Consider the following 15,038-nt stretch of genomic DNA (forward strand, 5'->3'; position numbering starts at 1 on the left):
CCTCAACTCTTGAGAGATGTCCAATCAAAAATATTTTCTCTCCACCTTCTCCTTCGCTTTCCTCTGCCTCTTTTACCTTCTAATATACCCGCAAAGCATAACTTTGATGATGCCAACAATAGAATTTTCGGATTCATATATATGATAATGATGATGGTGATGATGATCAATGGCTTTCTCTGGAATCTGAGTGACAGTACAAGTTTTATCCTGACATTCTATGGTCATTTACTGTGGTAACAATCAATGTTTTTACATCCCCACGTTTGTTTTTTGTGTCAAATAAAAGCATTGTTCGTATGTCCAATAACTAGTTTCTATTCCCTTAGTTTCGTCTTATAGTGTGACAGATCGCTGAAACAATCTTTCACTTGGTGATACAAGCACCAAAATTGAAATTTGTCAGGTTTGCTTCTGCAGCCATCTTGAAAACTGGGAGCCATCTTGAATTTTTTGATGGCTAACGTTCTTTTCTTAAAATGTATGTTCTGAACGTCATTTGTGCAAATTTTGGTGCTTGTATCAGTAAATGAAAGATTCTTATGGAATATTGAGATAAGCAGCAATTCCTCCTCTTTTCCCTCTTCCTCTTCTCTCACTCACCCGGACTCCAGGGAAGACCACATTTCATAATCAGTAAACGCTAGCTGGTGATGACCTGTGTGAGAACTTCTAGTGAGTAACCAATAAGAGGAGAATGGAAGAATCAATAAGGAAAAGCACTAACCAGACCTCCACTGGCATAGTGCGGAGAACACTGGGACCTTGGGAATACCTTTTCACACCCAAACCCCAGGGAATACTAATGACCATTGCCAGTGAGAGATCAATGTTAAGTGACTGTTTTGATAATGCAAAGTCATTTGCAAAAGTTATCGCACTAGAAATCTAGGGATAATTTCTTCATTCGTTTCACACGAGTTACATGATTCTGTTGTTGTATTCATTTTTCCGATGTCTTTCCAGTTAGAATTCTTTCTAGAAAGATATCGGGCACTGGTAGGAGGGATAGCATGAAGGTTGTCAACATCACAAGTGATAGTGTCCTGTAGAACGAATTGGGCTTGAAGTTGGCGCAACAAGGTTATCAGTGCATACGGTTAACCACCTAGCCATCGGCACCGCCCAAATCCGGGAAGACTTGTCACTCTAATTCCAGTAAAAACCACAGTTGTTAGTGAGTGATTACTACTGATGGCCTGTGAGAGAACTCATAGAGAGTAATGAATAATAGTCATCGTGCGAAAATATCGATGTACACCCCCCACCCACCCACCCGAGTGCCAGGAATTGTGATGGATATTCTGAGAAGATTATAGAAAAGGGTTTACTTCTCTTTCTCTCACGAAATAATTCTCTTCTTACCCACCCCACCTATTAAAAAAAAAAAAGACCCTACCAGATTGGCAAAGGCTATTCTCCTTGACCAATCAAGACACCACTATTTGTTTGACTGAACGTACCCCCCCCCCCCACGAAAGCAAACAAACAAACAAACTCATTCTTCTTCCCTTCTTTTTTCTTTTTCGAATGTGATGTTGTCCGGCTAACAAGGAAACCTCTCTTTCTTAATTTGAATGCGACATTCTAACTTTTAACATTCTAAGGACCGTCTTTTTTCTTGGGCGTTAAATAACTTTTTTTATTATTATAGTTGGACTTCTAAAGCCGCAAACACAGTCAGTTTTGCTAGGATTTTTCTTTACTAGTGTTTAACTAGCAGGCCCCGTTTCCCGGTATTGCCGAGAGGAATAGAATAAAATGTAAAGAATTAATTTATTTGTGTTTACACTCAAAAATATAATTTATGAGCCTTATTTCCGTACTAATTCTTATTTGAGTCTCGTAAATTAACGAAATTATATTAAGTGATTCGCAGGGACGTTCAATGCTTGCCATAGTATCGGCGACATCATCATTTTGTGCGCATTTTATGAAGCTGTTTATAGGTATTGTTAATAAACAATGCCTATAAACAGCTTCATAAAATAAATATTACTTCAACAAAGATAATGTTAAAATTCAGAGAGAGTACAATATATTTTGTTCAGATTTCATTAAATGAAATACGGGAGAGAGGGCATCACGTACGAAAATATTTTTTCGAACCCTCTAATCCACACCCGCAATGGAAATATGAAAATGTTAACGAATCGGTATTGGAAAATGCTGAAACCAAAATATTTTTGTTTTCCGTGAAGTAGATTGTACCCGTAAAAATGTGATATTCACCAGGAACATTTTTTTCTAAGAACAAAGAGTAGTATCTGTTCTGATGTTCTAATCTAGTATGTCCTAGATCAATGGTGCAAAATCCCTTCCATATTAAATCACTTAGAATTTTTTTTTTTTGTTTCAACCCAAAGTTCTCCCATTTTTGGGGAGCTGAATGTTTTCCACATTACGAACCGACCATGTGTCAAACTTTGGTCTTGTAGGGAGGTAAGTACCATGTTAAAATAATAACATTATTATGTAAAAAACCATTCTTAACATAGGGAGGGTGGAGCACAATTAACTATTCTGTACTTTCATCTAACAATTTAATAAACACAACTACTGATAAAAATAAAGTTAACTTGAAAATCGTCACCAGCTCCCAAAAAGATAAAGTTTCAGTAAGAAGATGCTCAATAAAGGAAGTATAAAAATAATAAATAGTGGGCGATTACTTTCGTATATATAATTAAAGTAATAGGATAGTAATAGAAAAACTAGCGGGACCTGTGGAAATTCCACAAAGAGCTGACTCATATGTAATATATTGATGTTGGCATTCTGTAGATATTCAACGTAAATGTAGACGCTTTGATATTATTGTAGCTATTTTGTTAAAACTGCAAAAGTATTTATCACAGGCTAGTAGGGATGCCCGGCATAGCCAGGTCGTAAAGTACGCTTAAATATGATATTTAAATTCTTACAGATTTCGTATATATTATTATAGAGTTAATGTTCTATCGATTTTTATATATTATAAAGTTGCGATTTCAAAAATATATCTATATGACTTAGGTTCATCAGCTTGAATCGAAACCGAATCCCAAACTTATGAATATATCCTAAACTTATGAATATATAGATATAGACGCACGTTAGTTTTTCACGTTATTTTCCTCCTTCACGGTACGGGTTCGAGCCGGCCTGCCTTTTTTGCCCAACACACACCTCCAAACACCCGGGCAACGCCGAGCACCCAGGCTAGTCTATAATATAAAGGGCAAAAATCTGTGTGTTTGTATGTTTGCTAAAAACTTTTGGCAGACGCGTTGGAACGTTACGAAACCGGTATCATTTTAAACCTCGAAAAATTGGCCAAAACATTGATTCCTTCACCCTCCTTCTACAAGGAGGGGTCGCTTTTTTCGCAGACATTTTCGCATCCACTCTTTTTTAATTTTGAAATTCGCCACTACCGGTTTTGCGATGGACGCAACGGCAAAGACGTCACAGTTTTTATGTTCTTTTCCTCCTTCGTGGTACGGGTTCGAGTCTTCCTGCCTACTACCACTTCATTTTTGCTCAACACACTACTCCAAACACCAGGGCAACACCGGACTCCCAGGTTAGTCTATTATATAAATCTCACCTGTCTGTTAGTGTGTATGTATGTATGTATGTATGTATCGCTAAAACTTTCGACACACGCGACTAACATTGATAAAATTGGTATCGTTTGAAAGCTCAGTCTCTCGGCCGACAAATATTTAAAAAAAATTGGCTAAAAGCATTAATTCTTTCACCCACAACTGGACCGTTTTTTACAAGGAGGGGGTCACCTTTTTCGTTGACATTTTTGCAATAACTAACCTTAATTTGAACGCTGTTAGTCTGCTGGACGCAGCGGCAAAACGTTTTTTTTTACTTTCTTTTTCCTCTTAGCATTACAGGTCCGAGCCTGCCTGCCGGCTTACTACATTTTTTTTTGTGCTTGCACGGGTACTCGCTGCTATTTACATATTTTTTTTAGTGGGTTGATTAATTTTCTTTTTTGAAACATTTTTTTGTAGGGCTCCGTTGATTAATACTCTTTACCATAAACCCTATCCACACCCGGGCAACGCCGGGTACCCCCGCTAGTGTACTGTAAATTATATTTGATTATTTTTGGTTATGAATGAAAAACATAGAATTGTCAGTTCAAACAACATTTGTCTTCTTAACCCTCTTGTGTTGAGTGCTATCTTCCCCTTTTATATTCGAGCAGTAGTATGCCAAAATACAACGTTTTATTTCCCTTTAAAACGTTTCTCCATCATTGAAATATCCTTCATCACCCACATCACTAAGATTCTCTGCAAAATTCTCGAAAGTTACAATTTTGCAAAACACTGTATCCAATTCGATAAAAAGAAGGCCAGAAATAATTTTCCATGCCATTGTGCATATAAAAGTGTCCGTTATTATTTTTGACTGTTTTTATTGGCCTGCAAGGTTACATATATAAATAATTATATAAAAGTCACTTTGTGTGTGTGTGTGTAAGTTCCTTCCTTATAGGTTCCGAAACGGCTGAGCCTATCTTTTTCAAATATCACACAAAGCTAATTTATATGTCTGGCAGTGTTCTTAGATATGCTTTGCACAGAAATTCATCCGGTAAGTATCGAAACTCGAAAAAAAAATCCGACCGTAGAAATATTTTTTCTTTCTTATAGATAAAAAAAGAAGAAGTTTTACAAGAGAATATTTTAGGTTGCACTTGCCAAGAAAAATTTCAGCAAATCATTTCTTCTTAAAAAAAATAAAAATAAAACAAAACAAAACAACAACAAAAACAGACTTATTACAACCTGGAGATATAGCTTAGTATTAGAGCATTCGACAACAGATCGAATGATCCTCTGTTCAACCCCGGGTGTATCTCACCATTTTTATTTAAATTTTTTTTTTTTTATTAGTGAGTTCAATTTACGATAAAAGTAGAGGTACAATTTAAAATCGCCGCAAATCATTTCTTCGTTTATATATTTTAAAACTAAACATTAATCAGAAGCGACTATTCCAGGGCATTCATTGTGAAGCCCAAATATCAGCTGACGTAATATTGCAAACAAATACAGACGGAATTTGATGAACGACATTATTATTATGATTTTTTTTATTTTGCAAATTTGTCCACCGGGCTAATTACTCCTCGTAATATATAATAATCGATAGAGATTTGATTCTATAATAATACATACGCAATCTGCATAAATTAAAATATCATTTGGAGACGGAATTGTTTTTGTTGAGATAAGTGATTTCAATCATGCTTTTTATTTTAGATTTAAAATATTAACAACTCCATTTTATTTCAGTATTTAATTTGTGTATTTCTGTTTTATTAAATGCTAGCTTTTTTTTTTTTTTTTTTTTCCTCGTACATATGTTTATTTATCTACCGAGTTGATAGCAAAAATTACGAATTATACTCATTTTTAGTGCGTGTGAGGGGAATCTATCACCATACTTTCCCTTAAACACGTCTGTTGGACTTTTATTAAGTACAATACTTAATAGTTTTTTTTTTTTTTTTTTTTTTTTAATGGAGAGTAGAAAACGCATTGTGGATGCGTTATCGGCAGCTCCTGTTACTCTCGCTTCTTCTTATTTGTCCCTCAGTCTTCATTTTTGAAATGAGTGATTTTTCGGACAAAGGGAGAAGAAAAAGCTGTTTTCTAGGTTGGCAGTATTTTTGCGAACAGTTTGCTGAGATGGCGGAAATTTTCTGTTTCTATGTCTATCCTTGTAGCCATGTCACTAGTAAGGGTGCTGGAGGTAAACGTTTTGTCTGGGCTGACGTTATCCGCCTGATAGTCAGGGACCCGAACCTTGGATTAACCACTAAGGAGGCTGTCCTATCAGCAGGTGCAAAGTACTGGGGCTGCTGTATTGCCATTTGGTGAATGGATTCTGGTCCATGCAGTAGCTTCTGGTGGGGCCTCTCGATGCCATACTAGTGGGTAATTGTTACGGCTTTACCTTATCATTAGCTACAAATAAAAAAAAAATTCTTCGTTTCTTTTTCTCTCTTAATTTCCCCTCTCTGTCCTGCTCTAAGTAAATCTGTCGACCTAGTCCACAAATTCCAAAATTTCATCATGACAAGTTTCAAGAAAAAATACACGATTAAACCCGGTTCTCCAACTTCCAACGTAGACCCCTACTACCATGTCTCCTTCTCCAACATCAGGGGTCTTCGTTCTAACCTTCCAGAGGTTGAAACCCAATTACAGGAGACTAAACCAGACCTTTTATTTTTAAGTGAAACTGGCATTGGACAGGCTATTTCCCTAGATGAGTTTGCAATTTCAGGATACTCTAACTTAACTTCTAAAACTGACCCCCAAGATCGTCATGGGCATGGAATATGTGCCTATATTAAAGATAGCTTTCCATGTGGGAGGGACATCTCCAGGGAAGATCCTAACTTACCCTATATGTGCTTCCGGGTTGCTTTAGCTCACACTACTGCATTTATATTTACTCTCTATCGCCCCCACAACAGCGGAGTTACTATCTTTCAAAGCATATCTGAGAAAATTGACCAAGTCCTTTCTACTTATCCTTCAGCTAACATTCACATATGTGGAGACTTCAATGTTCACAACGTCGAATGGTTGACCCACTCAAACAAGACCGATGATGAGGGGAGGTTCTGTCATGATTTCTCCATTGCCTATGACCTCACTCAGATTGTTCAGGAACCTACCCGTGTGCCCGATAATGACGGCCAGTATGCGAGCCTACTAGACCTTTTTCTCACAACTTGCCCTGAACTATGTTCAGTTTCTGTTCTGTCGCCTCTTGGATCTTCCGACCACTCTGTTGTATCAATCAAGATAAAAATGAAATGTAATAAGTCCCCAGACGTACCTCTTCATCGTACAGTATATCGATACACTAAGGCTGACTGGGATAGCTTCCGTACATTTATATCTGATCTACCTCTGCATTCCATGTTTAAAAAGGATGTGTCCTCTATAGTATTAGACCTAACTGAATGGTTAATTGTAGGTATTGACCATTTCATACCCTCTAAAAAGTTTCAGCAAAAACCTAACAGCCAGCCATGGTTCTCTCCAGAATGTGCTGCTGCCATTGCGCACAGAAATCACTTTTTCCACTGCTTCAAACGTAATAGATGTATGGAAACTAAAGCCGTTTTCAGGACTGCCAGCAACCATTGTAAGAAAGTAATAAGGAACGCAAGAGTGTTGTATGCTCAATCTGTTAAGTCCAAAGTAGCTGAGCAGCGGCTTGGTTCCCACCAGTTTTGGCAAATAGCAAACAGAATCCTGAACAGAAGCGTGTGCTCCATCCCAACTATTATCAATGGACCTGAGGTAATCTCGTCAGCATCTGACAAAGCCAAACTCTTTGTCAAGAACTTTGCAGCTAATTCTACCCTTTGCGACCAAGACCGCCAACCCCCAATATTTCCTCCTGTATCAGAAAACACGCTATGTGATATACGTATATCTGTATGTGATGTTGCGAAGCTAATCAAAAACCTTGATTCGAGTAAAGCAACTAGCCCTGACGGTATTCCAATTATAGTACTCAAAAAACTTCAACCTGAATTAGCGCCCATACTTACAAAACTGTTTAAACGTTGTCTTAAGGAGAATAGTTTCCCATCTCCCTGGAAAATCTCATCAGTATGCCCTGTATTTAAGAATTCAGGTGATCGCTCATCCCCCTCTCAGTACAGGCCAATAAGTCTCCTGTGCGTCATGAGTAAGTTGCTAGAATCTGTGTTAAATACAGAAGTAATCAAACATCTCAACAAAAATAACCTTCTTAGTGACACTCAATATGGTTTCCGTTCTGCTAGATCTACAGCAGATGTCCTTACAGTTATATCGCATAGGATTAGCAAATCTCTCGACGGTGGCAATCTTTCTAGGGCAATTGCTCTTGACATATCTAAAGCCTTTGATAGGGTATGGCATAAAGGTTTACTTCATAAGATCGCTAGCTATGGTATAGCTGGAAAAGTCTTCTCAATTATTAAATCATTTCTTGCTGATAGGTTCATAAGAGTAGTAGTTGAGGGGCAAAAATCAGAAGCTCACAGTATTAATGCCGGTGTCCCTCAGGGATCCATCCTGGGCCCAACTCTTTTCCTGATCTACATTAATGATCTTCCAAATCATATCCTTACATCATTTGTAGACATTTATGCTGACGACACTACCATTTATGGTAGCACATCTAAGACAGTAAACGACCAAGTTCTCTCCAATTCTCTCTCCTCTGATCTTGAGCACGTAGTACAATGGGGAAAGGAGTGGCTGGTTACTTTTAATGCATCTAAAACCAAGCTTCTCTCTTTACATCATCAACATTCTAATTCACATTTGTCATCAATTGAAATGAATGGCTCTCGTCTTCAGGAGGCCTCAAGTTTTGACAAGCTTCTGGGCTTGACCATTACTCCTGATCTTAAATGGAACACGTATATCAAATCTGTTGCCAAGGCCGCTGGAAAAATGGTGGGATCTTTCTATCGATCCAGTAGATATCTCACTGCTGATGCTATTCTCTACCTATATAAGAGCCAGGTACGTCCAAGGATGGAATACTGTTGCCACATCTGGGCAGGAGCTGCTAGAAAGGACTTGTCCTGCCTTGATAGAGTTCAAAATAGACTTCGTAGCCTCGTAGGAGATGTCCTTTTCTCCTCCTTGCAACCTCTATCTCACAGAAGAGATGTTGCGAGTTTGTCTCTGATGTATCGTTATTTTCATGGAAAGTGTTCAACTGAGCTTCAATCTATGGTCCCCCCTCGCCAAACTTTCACAAGAAACACTCGTCTAGCTGTAAACACTATCAATAATTTCCCCCACTCTTTATCTGTGCCTAAACCTAAACGTAGATTCCATGAACAAAGCTTCTTTCTTAGAACTGCACGCCTGTGGAATTGTCTTCCGTTTTCCTGCTTTCCGGCTGACTACAATATGGTTGTGTTCAAGTCTAAAGTAAATAAGTTCTTGATGAGCCGTTCCATATAAGTTATCAAATTTACCAAATTTTCATTACTAATGATTACTATATTGATCAATTTCTACTGTACACTCTTTAACCCTTATCCTTGAGTGGCCTCTGGGCCTTGATAATGTGGTGACACCTTTGTAAAAAAAAAAAAAAAAAAAAAAAAAAGCGTATTGTACGACCGGGTAACGCCGGGCAACGCCGGGCTACCAGCTAGTATACAAATAATTACATGAAAATAGAAAAGACTTTGATGGTGTTGTCTAATAATTAACATCTTTCTTTTTGTAACATCATTGCAATGTAGGGCAAAAGATTACTGGAGTCGTTTTAACCTTATCTCCCCTTTGTGTTGAATAGAGGAGATAGATAGATAGATAGATAGATAGATAGATAGATAGGGAGCGAGCGAGAGAGAAAGAGCGAGAGAGGGAGCAATGTAGAGAGAGAGAGAGACAGAGAGAGACAGAGAGAGACAGAGAGAGGGTTGGGGTACGGGTGCGAGTGTCTTCAGCGTATCCCACGCGGACTGCGGGGTCCCCATACTTATCCCCCATATCTAAGACGATTAAGTAAGAATTAAGATACCAAAGTATAATTAGGACAAACATTCCATTAGTCCAGCCCCGAAACTAAGTTTAAATCCAGGATTACCACCACGCAGGTAAAAATAAAACAAAAGAAAACAACAACAATATAAGCTTTTATTCATAAAAAAAAAAAAAAATTACATTTTTTTTTATACGGAAGGATATAATAGTCCATATTATTGTACATTTTTCCGTCTCTCCTAAATACTATCCAAGTCTAATAATACAAAATCAGCAATAATAATTGCATCTTCGAAATAGCAATTTATTATTCACACAATTTATAAAAATCGAACCTCGAGAGAAAGGTTTGTTTAGTTTACGGACCGGGTAAAAACGCCGTTAGCGGAAACCTGCAGCTGTGACCTGAAGAAATGTCAAAAAAAAAAAAAAAAAAAAGAAAAAAAAATGGGTTCACCACTTATCAAGAGCCTGAAGCCACTCGAGGATAAGGGTTAATGAAGATACAGTAGTCAATGGGACAATATTGTAGTAATGATTAGTAGTGGAAATTTGATACATTGGATTGCTTAAGGCGACGGCTCATCAAGAACTTGTTTATGTTGGACTTGAAGACAACCATATTGTAGTCAGCTGGAAAGCAGAGAAACGGAAGACAGTTCCACAGGTGTGCGGTCCTAAGGAAGAAGCTTTGTTCATGGAATCTATGTTTAGGTTTAGGCACAGATAAATAATGGGGGGAGGGGGAATACTTGATAGTGTTTTCAGGTAGACAAGCGTTTTTCGTGAAAGTTTGGCGAGGTCATCAAGAGTTAGTAATGTACCTATTTACTGTGCCTCCCCATGGGACAGAGTTAGACACCAGGGTCGTTTTTTAACGTGGAGAAAAGGTACAAAAATAAAAATTGTCTCAGTCGTGAAGGATTTCTCCTCCACCGAAAGAGAACAAGAAATAGAAGAGCAGCATCTGAAGAACAGATGGTATTTATTTGCTCCCCCACCGAGCAAATTAGGCACAAGGCCAATTTTTAATGTGAGGAGTGAAGGGAGGGGGAAGGGAAAAAGGGGACCAGCTCCCGAGAGGTGGGAAATGGGAGCTGGTTAAAGGTCAGGCATGTGGGGTTGCCCCCACATCTGGTCTTTGCTAGTCATAGCTTGCAGCATCTGTCGGAACAGATACTACACTTTGATCTTGCCAAGAACGTCTCATTTAGTTAGTAATGTAATCAGTAGGGCTGTGGCAAGAGAATATTATTTTCATGATTTTGACTCTCGGGCATATATCTGACACAGTTAGACACAGTTAATCAATCGAGAACCACATCGATCTATCTAAAAACATGTATGATATTAACATATATACTCGAGAGTAAAAAATGTCGTCTTAGAGAAGACTAGATACACGAAAGTCGAACAAAAATGAAGTCGAGATATTAATGTGACTTACCCAGTCCGAAAAATGTGCTGATGTATCGTGAGTTACGAATAACATTACGAATATTTCATTCGGGCACGTTACATGACTAAAGCGAATTTGATAGTAGGACAGTTAAGAAAAATGGGAACAGTTCAGAGAGAGAGAGAGAGAGAGAGAGAGAGAGAGAGAGAGAGAGCGAGAGAGTCACAGAGCTGAGACAAGTTGAGAGCGGGAGCTGCGACATAACTTCTAAAATGACCATATTAACTTTTCTGAAAATCCGGAGAGAAAAGCCGTCTTCGCGTCGACCACCCACAGAGTCGGAATCGCAAGTTAAAGAAACCTCAAAGTTATCGTATAGAAGCAAAGACACTACGCTCCTCTCTAACTACCAAGAGAATCAGTTCATGGAGTTGTCATACCCGAGAAAAAGCTGCTTAAGTCAGTGAAGGAGAAGTCCTTCTAGACGGAGGCAATTTTTATTTTTGTGCTAATTCACACACACACACACACACACACACACACACACACACACACACACACACACACACATATATATAATATAAAGCTGTGTGTGTGTGTGTGTCTGGTCACGAATAGGCTCCTATATGATTGACTATTAAAAAAAAAAAAATGATTACATATAATGATAAAAGATGTATCGAGACACAGGAATGGGTATGTTTGATCTGGCAGAACGGTGGTCCATTAAAATTGTGGTGTCTGCGTTCGCGCCTGCCCCACAAAGTATGGAAATAAAAAATTTAAAAATTAAAAAAAAAAAAAAAGTTTACAAATGTTTTTGATATAGATGTACATAAGAATACCTTGATAAGTATGTTTTAACTTAAATAGGGATGGTATGGATGTTCAAAAGTAGAGACTAATGAATACAACGAGGTTGTTATTGCTTTAGCGTCGAATGGTTCGGGGTCGCCTGACGAAGTCTCATTGACTGAAACAGATGGCTTTTTGTAGCGACCAAATGTTACTATTTACCTTCGAATAAATCACACATATATATTTATAAAGGAGAGAGAGAGAGAGAGAGAGAGAGAGAGAGAGAGAGAGAGAGAGAGAGAGAGAGAGCACAATACAACAGCTCCTTAGTGCAGCTATACTAGAGCCGGAATTGAACCTACAATCATCTAGTTGATAGTCAGCAATTTCAACCACTTGAACACGGAGCGGACGTTTCTGGCGTATAATAAAAGATACTGAAACAACAAACTAGGCAGAAGGATAAGACGATTAAAGTAAAATGGGAAGCGAAACAACTACACAGACGATTCATAAGGATGACAAAAGATAAGACGAAGCAAAACACGTGAACATGGCTACAAAAAGGAAACCTAAATAGAGAAACGGAGTTCCTAATAATAGCTTCACAAGATAACGCAATAAGATTTTTTTTAGTGAGTGTATCACCAAAAACTGACGCCACACAAAATAAGTGTAGAGGATCATGGAGGATGGAAAGACTGAGGAGAGAAAGCACAATCCAGACCTCCGCTGGATGAATGCTAAGAGGACTGAGACCTTGAAGAGTCTTTTTGCCAGCCAAATTCCAGTGAAGACCAATGGTCGCTGCCAACGAGTAATCACTGGTAAGCGGATGTTACGATCACGCAAATTCATCTGCAATGGTTTTTGAAAGAGTACTGAAAATATGGGGTGACTTATTGTCATTCAGACTCCAAAGGACGTCACAAGTTGTTCTCAAAGAGAAATACTTGATGATGACCTGTGTGACTACTTCTAGTGAGTAAGTAGTAGTAGTAGTAGTAGTAGTAGTAGTAATAATAATAATAATAATAATAATAATATGAGGATGATGATGATCCCCCCCCCCCAATATAATGGCGTCAACATCGGATGGCGCTATACGAAAGAGTGTGAAAGATCCGGGAGGACCAATGGAAGGGAACACTAGCCAAACCTTCACCGGAAGAGTGCAGAGAGGATTGGTCTTGTAAGGAGGGTTTTTTTTTGCCACCCAAACCCCAAGGAATACCAATGGCTGATGCCAGCAAGAAATCAATCGTTAGCCGCTGCGTAGATGACGGGAAGTCACCTGCGCTGGTTATCAGTAGGGGTGGAGAACACTGGAAATCTGAGAAGACATGCAGTCACTGAAACTCCAAGAAACACCACACGTTATTGTAAGTGACAAATCGCTGATGATGGCCTAGATGAGAACTCCTTGTGAGTGAATATTAATAATAGTATTTCTGGGCTGGGGGTGGGGGTAGGGAATCGTCTGATCACATATGTATATATTAGTGGTGTGACAATTCCCAAAATTTTCCCGATTCCGGTACAATTACCAATTCTATATTAATTAATTTTTATTTCGGACTATTATTCTCATCTTTATTAGTTTTTGTTTTTTATTTTTTAGGAGATTCGAAGTTCCTATCCGTCGCGGTTACAACCTGACGAAGGCCAGACGAATAGTTGGCCGAAACGTTGTGAATAAACAAACCAATATAAGATGAAAAACAACAACTAATAAAGATGAGAATAATAGTCCGAAATAAAAATAAATTACTATATATAATGCTCATCTAAAAAAAATGAATTCCAATTAAGGAATAGTATATATATATATTACCAATTTGGTTCAAAATTCTCGGTCCCGATGCAATTACCGATTCCGATTTAAATTTTTAAATATCCAGAGATTTTATTTTTACTTTTTTTTTTTTTTACTTTTTTTTTTTTTAAATTCGAATTACTTTCAACCCTCTCCAGCATAATGCCCACATATATTTTCGCAAAAGTAAAAGTGATACACTAGTAAGAAGGTTGTATATTACACGAATATTTTTAGATATTTTCCTCAAATGCTTTCTTTTTTCACGTAATCGATTTAAAATACTGAAACATTTAACGATTAATTTCTCTTTTGAAACGAAGCCGATATGCACGTTAATTGACAACACGCTATTTGAATTTTTCATCAACAATTGAAAATACGTGACGATTGGCATACAAAATAGAAACAGAATAGTTAATAAAGTCTTTTTGCAATGTTAAGAATAAGGTTTTAAAAATAATATGTTACTACTACTAACTAATTAAATATATGCGTATATATATATGTATTACATATATATATGTATATATATGTATTATATATATATATGTATTATATATATATGTATTATATATATATGTATTATATATATACATATATATATATGTATTATATATATACATATATATATATGTATTATATATATACATATATATATATATATGTATTATATATATATACATATATATATGTATTATATATATATATGTATTATATATATATATATATGTATTATATATATATGTATTATATATATATATATATATATATATATATATATATATATATATATATATATATATATATATATATACATATATATTTCTCCCAAACATGCTGCTATGGTTTCAAATGATTTGAAATAGCAGCAAGGGGAGACTTGATTCCAAATATTTCTCACATGTTATATCTCCCCTCTTTGGTTTGCATACATAAAGTAAATTTCACAGTGTATAAAGATTATTTGATACTGGAGATATTCATAATCGTACCTTATTACCAATTGTCACAAAATTTTTACCAAGAATAGTATTAATAGTATTATAATCTTAAAAATAAACATGCAAATTTTCATGTAGTTTCGTCCCATACGACCAAAGATATGAACTTTTGGATATTCAAGTGTATATATATATATATATATATATATATATATATATATATATATATATATATATATATATATATATATATATATAGCTTTTTGGCAATTTTATAAGGTCCAAATCTTAGCGACTAATGATCAGAATTTAACAAATGAAGGCTTGTTGGAAAGGTAATGACTTGAATTGTGTAGTAGGCTATATGACATTTGCCATTAAAGTCGCATAATAAGGAAATCATTCATCATTCAAGGCGTATTTTTGGCACATTTTACAGCCATAAAATGCTTGAATCATAGTCATTTGTTTTCCTAGTTTTTCATATGAATTACAAAATATCTGATGTTTTCTCCAAACCTTTGAACTTGATAGAGGGAAAACTAAAA

This window comes from Euprymna scolopes, chromosome 38, assembly GCF_053919585.1.
Source record: "Euprymna scolopes isolate OS-2025 chromosome 38, ASM5391958v1, whole genome shotgun sequence".
In the NCBI taxonomy this organism is placed as follows: Eukaryota; Metazoa; Mollusca; class Cephalopoda; order Sepiida; family Sepiolidae; genus Euprymna; species Euprymna scolopes.